This window comes from Macrotis lagotis, chromosome 8 (assembly GCF_037893015.1).
Source record: "Macrotis lagotis isolate mMagLag1 chromosome 8, bilby.v1.9.chrom.fasta, whole genome shotgun sequence".
NCBI classification, from domain to species: Eukaryota; Metazoa; Chordata; class Mammalia; order Peramelemorphia; family Peramelidae; genus Macrotis; species Macrotis lagotis.
This window is the reverse complement of record NC_133665.1, coordinates 89240180-89252121: the sequence shown is the minus strand read 5'-3', so window position 1 is coordinate 89252121 and position 11942 is coordinate 89240180. Positions and strand designations below refer to the sequence as shown.

General features: G+C 37.3%; 1 pseudogene; it reads left to right on the top strand.

The window, feature by feature from the left end:
* The first annotated feature begins 413 nt into the window (after positions 1-413).
* Positions 414-1191, top strand: LOC141496492 (UPF0688 protein C1orf174-like; annotated as a pseudogene).
* The last annotated feature ends 10751 nt before the right edge of the window (positions 1192-11942 follow it).

Below are 11942 nucleotides of genomic sequence, written 5' to 3'. Positions count from 1 at the left end.
TGCCCAGAAGTGGAGAAATGTTGATGGCTTGGGGTTAATTTTAAATCAAAGAAACTAAAGAAAGAGGAAATAATGGAATGATTATTGGGCTAGGATGGCAGGTAAGCAAAAGTTTGCATGTGATCTTGAGCAAGTTAAAAATTACTTGTCATTATGTATATGTTTTTGTGTATATACAAAAAAATTAGGTGTCATTATGTATATGTGCATAATATTGCTATTAATGCTGCTATCATTGACCTAAGAGGTCAGCTAGGCAGTTTACTAGGTAGCAATATGAAATCTTAAGAACTTAAGATTTCAAGCTTTTGATACATTAGAAATCATCTTGTCCCAACCCTCTTATTTAGTCATGGGTCAGGTGTGCAAGAGAGCATTAGCCCCAGGAGCTGAGGACTCCGCACCTCAGACTCATGAGGATCTGAAAGCTTGCAGATGGGGTGAGCTCTTCAGCATGCCTAAAGAGCAAAAACTGCTCAGCAAACAAAACTGCCTCAGCTCAAGAAGTTGGTGCTCCTAAATCTACAAAAACAGTGTATTTGGCTTCATCACACAAAACAACTGAAAGACAGACATCAATGGTTTTATCAAGTCAGAATTACAAGAACTAACAACCAAAAAAGGAAAAAACTTCTTTACCAAAACCGGTATCTGAAACTTCAAGTGAGAATAAGCCTTTGGAGTGTGCTGAGCACAAAGCATTGCCACCAAGTAATGAAACCAGTACTTCCAAGAACTGTGAACAGCAGCTGGAGAGGAATGAGAATGGTCTTTCTCATCACAGCCACTCCATAGAGGTGGCTAACAGTTGCTTAGCAAAGACTGAAAATGACTTGGCCCTCCCCAAATATAAAGAAAATCTGGTAGAAGAAGATGAATGTAAGTATGGCATTGTGCTGCTAGGGGAGTCTGAGTCAGAGGCAACAGATTCCCAGAAAACACATAGATAGTAGCATCTTTTTAGATGAAAATAGCAATCAGTCAATGCCAGTTAATTGGTCCTTTGGAAATGTTGAGCTCATGCAAGACCTTCCACCAGTTTCTCCAAACCCTCTTATTTTACAGAAGAAGAAAGTATGTTTAAAGAAAGCTAAGATACTTTACCAAGGTCAGTTGCTGCTACAGTCAAGATTTGAATCCAGTTTTTCTGATTATAAATCCAAATCTTTCCACCATAGCATGTTACTGTAAGAAAATTGCCCAATAAAGTAATAATTCTATTTATAATAAGGATATTATTATTATTCCTTGTGGATATGTTGTGATCATCATCTTTTCCAAATGCCATGTTGGTGTAGTCTAATCAGCAACCATTTAATGAGTAGCTACCATTCCCAATATAATTTTAGACTTCAAATCTTTACCTTTGGAGTAGATTCTGGCCTTTCCCTTGGTAGAAGAACATGTGCTAGGAGTATTATTTTCTATCTTCCCTTAATCTTGTTAGTCAATTTTTTTTGAGTAACAACTATGGTATTAATTTGAGTAACCCCCAAAAATAGAAGTACATTTTTTTAAAGTCCTACCCTAATTGGGAAGCAGATACCATCTATGAAAGTCCTGACTCCAGCAAAAACTAAATATAGACCAATACCTCACATTATATATATACTGAAATAAGCTTCAAATGAGTATACAATTTTGACATAAAAGGTAACTTCATAAATAAATTTGAGGAATATGGTAGAAATTACCTGTCAGATCTATAGAGAGGAGAAGAGATTTTATGTCCAGACAAGAAACAGAGAGATTCACAGAACATAAACTGGATAATTTTGATTACAAAAGTTTATGCACCAGCAAAACCAATTCAGTTAAAAATAGAAGAAAAGTAGAAAATTAGGTAAAAGCCTCATTTTTAAAATATATAAGTAAATGATTCATCCCTGATGGAATGGAAATTCCTTGAGAGTAGAAGCTGCTTCATTTTTTTTTCTCTTTCTATCCCCATCACTTATCATAATAGTAGATGCTTAACTAATATTTGTTGATAAATTGATTGACCACTGGAAATAGAGGTTCTAGGATACTCCCAGGATATCTCTTAGATAGGTTGGGTATAGATGGAAGGTGTGGCTCTTAGGTGGCATGGATGAATTTGATTTGTGACCAGGACCACCAGCATGAAAAAGAGTGCCAAGGGCAATTCTTATACTCCATGAACACAAGCTAGAGGTATAGGGGAACAGAGCAGGCAGGTCACAGAAGCACCTTGAAACAGGAAGCTTTTTTTCCTTTCTCCAAGAAAGGCATCAGACAGGAATTTACTTATATAGGCTCCTCAAATATCTTTGGCCTATGATTCTGAGTTCTGAAGAAAGGGCTCCTTTTAAGAAATGTAGTCTTTAGTTTACCAAGCTAGCAGTTAGCTCTTTTCCATCAAACCCTGATTATACAAAATAGCATCTCAAATAAGAATCAGGGGAGAAAACCCTTTTGTCCCATCCAATAGCAAACAGAAATAAGAGTTGAGAAGAATACAATATGATAAGGAATATGCAAAAAGGAAAGAATCCTTGCTGGGAACAAGATGAAATCTTGACTGAAATCAGGAGAGCAAGAACACTCTCAATCAGAGGAAGTTACAGCAGTTTCTAAAACTACAAGCAAAGTCAGAGACATGATGGCTTACCCTAGATATTCATTCTTTCAGTTTTTCTCCTTCTGCTTCTGGAATGTCCACTGTCCATCTGTCTTCCCTACAGAAGCTCTGGAACCAACTCCGTAAATCCCTTAGTCAAGTATACACAATATGTACCATCAGCCTTTTCTCCCCCAATTTGGAGACACATTCCTCTCCATTTGTAACCAGGAAAAAGCATAAGTTTCCATAAGTTTGGAAATTTTGGTTACATAACAAAAACCAGATTTAGGGAAAATACCTGCTGGTAGAATTGTTGTTGTTTGTCCTTTGTTCTAGAAGAAGACCTTGACCATTCAGAGAAGTGATGTCATGACATGCATGTGAACTGGAATGGAGTGAGCGGGTACTGTGCTAAATAACCAGCCTCACTTTCTCTTGGAAATCATCTGGATCCAGTGGCCAGGTATGAATCAGAACAACTAGAGTTGACCCTGGATGTGAGGCAATCAGTATTAAATGACTTACACAAGGTCCCATGACTAGTAAGGGTCAAGTGTCTGAGGATAGATTTGAACTTGGTCCTCCCGATTCTAGGGCCAGTGCTCTAATCCACTCCACCACCAAGCTGCCCCTGGGAGAATAGAGAAGTCAGGACATGGGGAACTGACCTCTAATATTCCTTTCAGATCTTGCCTTTAGCAATGTTTCTCTGAATGGTTGTTGTCTACAAACCATAGCTGAGAGTAGAGCAGCAGAATCCTCTTCCCATTAGGCTTCTGTCCAGGGAGGAAGATGAGGTTACAAAGTTTACTTTTGGACTTCCAAAGGCATCTGTCTGTCCTTTTATTATGTCCTTGAAATAATGGGCCTTCACAGGGAGAAGACTCCTGCCTCCTGATTACCCTACACTTTGGTAGCCTCTGAAACCTCCTCTGGAGTTGCGTGACCAGTAATAATTCATGTAAATGCTGGTTTGTTCAGTGGGGGGTTATGTATCAGTCTACTTTTATCTGGTTGACATGCATGAAGTCTGGCATTCCAATGAGCAAGAGAGTGGGGGGAGGCAGCCTCTTGCCTTTTATTATACCCCTGCCCACAGTTCATTAAATGGCAAACAGATTTGGAATGCCCCTTTTTGTATTTGTTTAGGCAGAGCTTCCAGAGCTCTTCTCAAGAGAAAACAGGTTGTTAGGAAGGCAGAGAAGAAACCTTTGAGGAAAGAATGTGACAGTGATACCCTCATTCAAATATAGCTTTTCTATTAGCAAAGGGCAGGATTTGGGATCTCACAAATATGGAAATTCAAACAATGTGACCTACCATCAAAAATCTCTCTCTTTGTCAGACACAGGCAAATATAACCTAAAGGCAGTAAGCAAAATAAACAGATAAAGAGATTGGAATGATAGCTCACATTTATCTAACCCTTTCAGTTTTGCAAAGTCCTTAACATGGATTATTTCATTTACTCCTAATGGCAACTTTGCTAGATGGAACTTTTATTATCCCCCCTTTTAAAGTTGAGGAAATTGAGGTAGGAAGAGGTTAAGTGCCTGAGGTAGGATCTAAACCCAGATCTTCCCAATTTCTGAAACACTCTCTTTTGACATGGAACAATGGTAATGGTACTGATTTACTAGTCAGGGGAATTTGGAATTTAAATTTAGGCTCTGTCATTTACTACCCAAGTAACTTTAGGCAAATTTCTTTCCCTTCTGGACCTCATTTTCTTCATCTATAAACTGAAGGGAATGAGTTAGTTTCTAAAGTCCATTGCAATTTTAAATACATGATCCGCTACTCAGGATTGGTGCTTCCAATGCTCGGATTTTATTCTTGCCCTTTCATTCATTCAAATATTTCTAGACACTAGTTGAAAGACAAAGCTAACAAGGAATGATATCTGCCCTCACTCTAGAAGGGGAAAACCTACAATCTAATAGGAGCACAGAAGTTATAGTACCAGTTCTAGAGTTAGGAAAAACTAAGTTCAAATCTGACCTTAGACACAAACTAGTTGTGTAATTCTAGTCAAGTCACTTAGCCCTGTTTGCCTCAGTTTCCTCATCTTTAAAATGATCTAGAGATGCAAATGACAAAACACTTCAATATCTTTATCAAGAAAACCCCACAAAGGGGTCACAAAGAATTAGAAACAACCATAAAATGACCAAACAATAAAAACAATCTAATATGATAGGACAAGTACATGAATCACTTTCATGGATCTGTAGTTTCTATGAGTATTCACTGAAGCTTTATATCCCTATTCAATTCTTTCCATAATTCCTCCATAGAGGTCCTGCCCAATGCAGCAATAATACTGCTATTTTATGGGCACTAGAATAGCATCTAAGCAACTCTATTATCTCTTCTTGCTGCATAAGTGATCCATTTATTTATAGTCATAAATAACCTTGATGATGTATTTTGGATAGCTTCTAGAAGGTCATTCTTAATAAAACGTTGCAGTTCCTTTCTTTCACCATGCAGGATTCCATTGCCTTTTGGGTCACCTGGATTTGAATTTCTCTGAAATCAAGGGGTTCCATCATTTGCAGGTATTTGGCAGCATTGGAGTTATAAAAATGAGTGTTTGCAACAGCAAGCTATCTGAGACCATTGACAGCATTAATTAATGGGATCCTGAATTCTTTTCTCCTCCTATTCAATTCTAGTGTTGTATAAATGTTGCATAGGTGAGTGATTATAACTGTGTATCTATCTTGGTCAGACCCTATAAACTGCAGAATATATTGGGTCTATAATTCAATAGAAGAAAAAACTGAATTACTCTGGTAAAAATATGAAGTTGCCTTAATGACCCCAAATTTTTCCCTAAACAAAGGTTTAGGTTTCTAAGACCAATACTCTATCAGTATTATTATTCAGTTATGAGTCATGGAACTAGTCAATCATTAATAAACAAGCATTAATTAATATTATATGTCAAACACTGTGCTCCACACTATGGTTACAAAGAACAATCAATGCTTTCAAAGAGTTTACAGCTTGGGGAGACAACTTGTATATAGATATACAGCTATGTAATTTACATTCAGAGTAGGAAGGTAGTCTGAGAGCAAAAGTTTCAAGCCTATGGCAGGACCTGGAAAGGGCTTTCTGTGAAAGGTGAATTTTGAACTGAATCGAGTGGTTAAGGGAAAGTACTTGGTTAGGGTGAATAGGCTGCTGCACCCTAAGAAGGGATCTGGAGGAGAAACAGAGTAAAAAGTTGTAAAAGAAATGAATGAACAGAAAAGGAGGGAGGGAGGTTGAAGACATGGAAAGAGCAAAAAGTAGCTCATCGATAGCCCTTTTGCTTCACTGATATGTTCCTGATGTCTAGAGAAAATGAGAAATGGCCCCCAGTGGGCTGTTCCAGTGGATCTCTCTCTCTGTTTCTCATTTCCCATTCTCTTTTTCTCTGTCTGCCTTTCTACTTTTCTCTCTCTCTCTCTCTCACTCTCTCTCATCCTCGATTTGGAGTCAAGATACTTGAGTTGTGTGACCAGGAATAAGCCAAATGATCTGGCTAAGCCTCAGTTTCTTCGTTTGTAAATGAAGATAATAATTTCTATAGTAATTACCTCATAGAGATGTTATGAGAATCAGATGAGATAATATACATAATGTGATATAGTAATGTCAGTTATTATTGTTATCTTTTCCTTACCCTCCCTGCCCCTCATCCCACACAATAAATCAGTTGCCCATTCCTTTCATTTCTATCTCTACAATATCTCTCAAATCTGGCCCCTCCTCTCTACTCTTACTAGCAGTCACTCTAGGTAGACTCTCAGATCTTCTCACCTAAATTATTATAACCTAAGTGAGCACAAACTGTCTCAAGTCTGTATTCCTTACCACTGCCTGATTCTAATTCCAGGCTATGATGAATGAATGAATGAATAAAAAAAGCTTTTATTAAGCACTTCCAGAATACCAAGTACTGTCTAAGTTCTAGCAATTCAAATAGACAGTTGCAGTCTTCAAGAAATTCTCTCTCTCTCTCTCTCTCTCTCTCTCTCTCTCTCTCTCTCTCTCTCTCTCTCTCTCTCTCCCCCTCTCTCTCTCTCATTCTCCCTCCCTCCCCCACAATCTCCCTTCTCTTCCTTCTGCTTTTTCTCTTTTTCTCTCTCTGACACTCTCTCTGTCTCTCTCATTGTCTTTCTCTTCTCATATCTCTTTTTCTTTCTTTCGATCTGCTTCTGTCTGTCTCTCTGTGTCCCACTGTCTTTTTCTCCATTTCTTTTTCCTCTCTTCACTGTCTCTCTTTCTCTGTGACTCTCTCCCTCTCCCTTTTCACCTTCTTTCTCTGGGTACACTGCTGTTTCATTGAGGCTGACTACTCTAATCCAAAACCTTAACTGGCTTTTAATTCCATATGTATAGTGGAAAAAATGGTTCCTGAGTCAGAGGTTCAAGTCCCATCTCTGCCAACAGCACTGGTGTGACTTTGAGTCACTTAACCTCTATAGACCTCCACTTTCCCTATAATTCAAAGTTTTAAACTCCTGATTCTGGTATTCAATGGAACACAATGGTATAGTTCTAATTTACCTGACCTGCTTTATATCCTAAGATTCTCTAATATATATTCTATGTTAGCAAAATGTACTCTCTGTTCCCAATTTCTACTCTCTCCAATTCCTATGCCTTTGCTAATGCAATCCTTCTATCCTTTTATGGATTCCTTTTCCCCAATCCCCAAGTGTTCCCTTCCTTCAAGGAATAATATAGATACCATTTTCCTTCCCTTTGAAGTTTTCCCTCACCACCCCCAGCTCACCCCAAGATAAAAAATTGTCATCTTCAACTCTCTTAAAGCTCCCCTTTAGCCCTTTTACAATCAACCTCAAATGTTATTTCCTTGTGTTTTCCTTGTATTTCCCTTTTTTATTCTAGTGCAAGCTTCCTGAAAGTATGGGCTGTGTAATTTTCCATCTTTTCTTCTCAATATGGAATGCTTGACATTTATTGAATTAAATTGAATAAAGAAACAAAGATGGTAAATAACTTTGTCAAGGTCACAATTGTATTTAGTGACAGTGCCAGGACAAAGATCATAGATTTAGAGCTGGAAAGGATTTTAGAGGTCATCTAGTCTAATCCTCTCATTTTACAAATAAGGAAATTGAATCCCTCAGGAGGAAGGTGGATTGGCTAAGTGAACATAAGACTTGTGAATGAAAAAGTAATTTTGATTCAACTGTTAATCTCAAAAAGAGAGAGAGAATAACATAGAATAAACTAATCAATGACTACCCTATAGATCTGGTCTAGGTAATATGAACAAATGTAAAGAAACTCAAACAGAAAAAAAGGTCACAGAATGGTAATGGCTAAGGGATGCTCCAGAAGTAGAAACAGGAAAAAAGAATATGCTCACTTTTTCTTTTTGGCATAGTGTATCGTGGAACTTGAGAGAAGAGACATTAGGAAAAATGGAGAGAAGGAACCAAGAATGTTCTATCTTCCAGAAAGAGCTATTAGTTTCTGCTTTCTATAGGCACCAGAAGATGAAAAGTGTGAGATTATGAGTTACAGGATATAAGGGAGTTTCTTAACAATAGAGCAAAGATTCTAGAGGACTAGAGGAGGATGCAGATTGTGGAAGAGTCGAGAGGAGTTGGCTATGAATGAGTTTAACAGTAGAAGATGGAGGGGAAAAATATTTTTCCTGTGTAGACAATCATTCTGAATCACTGGGCAAGATGAGCAGGAGGTAGAAGTTCTCTAGTCATAAGTTGAGAGAAGAGACAGATTAATCAGAATCCCCATCCTTCAGGGTCTTGAGATTCTTGACCACAGTATTAATATGTGGACTGGTTGTATGTTTCTATGGTTGGTCTCTTGTACACAGAGCTGGGCAGTATAGGTTGTGTGTGGAGATAGCATCAGTTTGAGGATCTGTATCAGTAAGTAAAAGATGAAACTGCTTAAGTAATAATAATAATAATAACGATAATAGCTAACATTTATACATTGTCAGGCACTATACTAAGATGATACAATTATTATCTCATTTGCTCCTCACAACTCAGGGAGGTAGCTGCTATTATTATTCCAATTTTACAGATGAAGAAACCGAGGGAAACAGTGACTAAATAAATGACTTGCCCAAGATCATACAGTTAGTCTGAGACTAGGTTGGAATTCTTATCTTCCAAGTATAGCTGCTGCTGCTGCTGCTGCTGCTGCTGCTGCTGCTGATGATGATGATGATGATGATGATGATGATGATGATGATGATGATGTTTGTCCTTCATTGTTGAAGAAGACCATGACACCTGGGAGGTGATGTCATGAGAAGCACATAAATTGGATTTGAGTGATGGGAGGTTGTGCTGAGTCACCCATCTCACTTTCTCCTCCAGAGCCATCTGAGTCCAGTAGCCAAATATGAATGAGAAAGCCCAAAAGTCATACTGATTCAAACTCCCATCCTCCTGACTCCAAAAGCAGTGCTCTATCCTCTCACTGCACCACCTAGCTGCCCTAATTGCCCTAATTATTAATACCTAGAGAAAGAAGATGGAATTTATCTGGGGTTACCTGTCTCTCTTACTCTGACTCTAGTTTACTCTTCATTGCCTTTTCACTCATCCCATATATCAGAAGACTTTAGGAAAGTTTTATATTGCTTCTCTTTCCTTCTTATCCAAAGCTTTATCATCATACCTCCCTTCCAGCCTTATCCAAAATTTTATCACAATTATTTCCTTCATTTTGATTTGGCTACTAATTCTTGATCAAGTCACACACACACACACACATGCTCTTTTTTCATCTCTGGAGGAGATAGTGAGGCTGATGACTTTGCACAGCTCTGCCTCACTTGAATCTAATTCAACTTCAAATTAAGACATCACCTTTCTGATGACATTGGTTTTCTTTGAGAAAAAACAAACCAGTGATGCTGGTCATTTCAGGAAGTTGGAGGAGATGAAAGAAATGAAGATTCTACAGAATTTTAAGATTCTGTGAAATTTAAGATTACTGTGGAATCTTTTGAGGAATATGTTCCTATCCAGAACACCCAGATATGATTATTTTTGAAAACTTTTTAAGGTTTCACTAATATGTCTTTGATATAAAGTGGGTAAGAAATTTAAACAATATTTATCTCCTGCTTGGTACATGATATATAAAATAGAAATATTGGTCTCCAGTATGCAAATTTCAGCCACTTTCACAAGCACAAGAGTTTTGACCTTCTAAGGTTGACCATTCCCAGAATTCTAATGCTTTTTCATTCATTCCTTTGTTAATTTATTCATTCCAAAGCTTCAGGCTACTTAGAATACACACATAAAAACATCTTTCCCTAGTCACAATTCCTCAACATATAGCTATTTCTCCCTACCCTTCCCCAGAATGTAAACTCCTTGAGGGCAGTGACTAGCTTTTGTATTTGAATCTTCAGTGCAATATGGTACCTGACCCAAAGTAAGAGCTTAATCAATATGTTTTCATTCATTCAAATCTCAGATATGCCAAACATTTCCTTGGTTCTTCAGGAATTCCAGGAATTTTTCTCTACTTACAGTAAACCAAAGTAATCTTAGATTCCCATTTATAGTGTGATCTACTCTTTTAAGTGGTAATGACAAGATGGGGGGGAGGAGAATAAAGAGGAGAATAACACCCAAACTATATCTAAATCTCTAAAAATAATCCACCCATTTTACTTTGAGACACTTTCAACTGATTTTTGACCAATTTCTTTTATTGGACTGTTGGTCAGAACTCAAAACACACAAGGCAAACACTCCCATGGTGGTCAGAAAAAGCAATACAAGGACACTCTCAAGGTCTCTCTGAAGAACTTCAGATTTGATTGGTAGACTGACAAAGAACTGTCCAAAATGGTATACCTGCATCAAAGAAGTAACTGTGCTCTTTGAGCAAAGCAGAATTAAAGTAGATCAAAATAAACTTGAGATGCACAGATTTAAAGAATTCACCCCCAATGTTAACATAGACTGTGCCTCTGACCTCTGGTGGAGCATTCTGAGTTCACTTTGGTTTGATTAGTCTGTCAGACAGCTATAATTTTATTCTAACCTAGTGATGTCATTTAGTCCTCTTTGAAAATAAAGGACAACATCCACAACCAAACTAGTAGCAAAATTTAACTAGCTTTTTTCCCCTCTTTTCCACAACTCTATTACCTAATGATGCTTGGGGGGGGGGGGGTACTGATAGAATAGATTATGACCTGATTCCTAATCTATCACAGATATGTACTAATTTCTATGTGATTTGAGAAAAATGATTTCTCCCCTTGAATGCCAGTTTTCCAATATATAAGGTGAGTAGAATGAACTATATGCTTTCCAATTTCCCTTTAAATTCTAAATCCTGTGATGAAGAGAAGCCATAATTCCCAATTTCCATAACTTGGCTTTAGAATCATGAAATTGCAGAGTGGGTAGAAGTTTTAGGAGTTCCCCAAATTGCAGAATAATGATCAGAATTGGAAAGGACCTGAGACTATCTAGTCCAGTTCACAGTTAACTAAGAGAAATGATTTTATTCTCACTATGCTTCTCATAAGATAGCTTTAGGCCACATTAGTTTTGCTGGCAGCCATGTCACATTGTTGATTCATCCTGAACTCAAAGTCAGCTAAAACCCCAATACCTTTTTCATAGGAAGTAACCGCACTTATTTCATTTTATACTTATGAAGATTTTTTTAAATTTTCTAGCTTAAGTGTAGCATTTATATTTAACACGATTAAAATTCCTTTTATTATATTATATACAGTGGTCTCAAACTCAAATAGAAAGAGATCCCTGAGTGCTATATACTGACTTTAAAAAAATACACAAATTAATATTATCAATGCTGTATTGTGTTTTTATTTATTTTACTAAATATTTTCCAATTATAATTAATCTGGTTTAGCTGCACTTAAACTTGATACTTCTGTTGTATAACAATTTAGCTTGTTGGGGACTTTTTGTAATCTTAAACTCTCACCCAACATGTATGCTTACCAAGGCCATTCCAGTCTGACTTTTCCAAAAATGTCATCCCTATTATTTTCTTTATTTTCAATCTCTCTTCTACCTTCTCATTCCCTACTGCCTATAAACACAACCACATCTCCTCTATCCTGAAAATACCTTCACTTGATCCTTCTATCCCCACTATCATCCAGTATCTCTTCTACCCTTTTTAACTAAACTTCTCAAAAATGGTGGCCTACAATAGGTGCCTTCACTTTTTCCTTACAATCTGACTTCTGACTTTACTATATCACCATAACTCTTCAATCCAAAGTTATTTATGATCTCTTAGTTGCCAAATCCAATGGCGTTTTCTCAATCCTCTTTCACCTTGACCT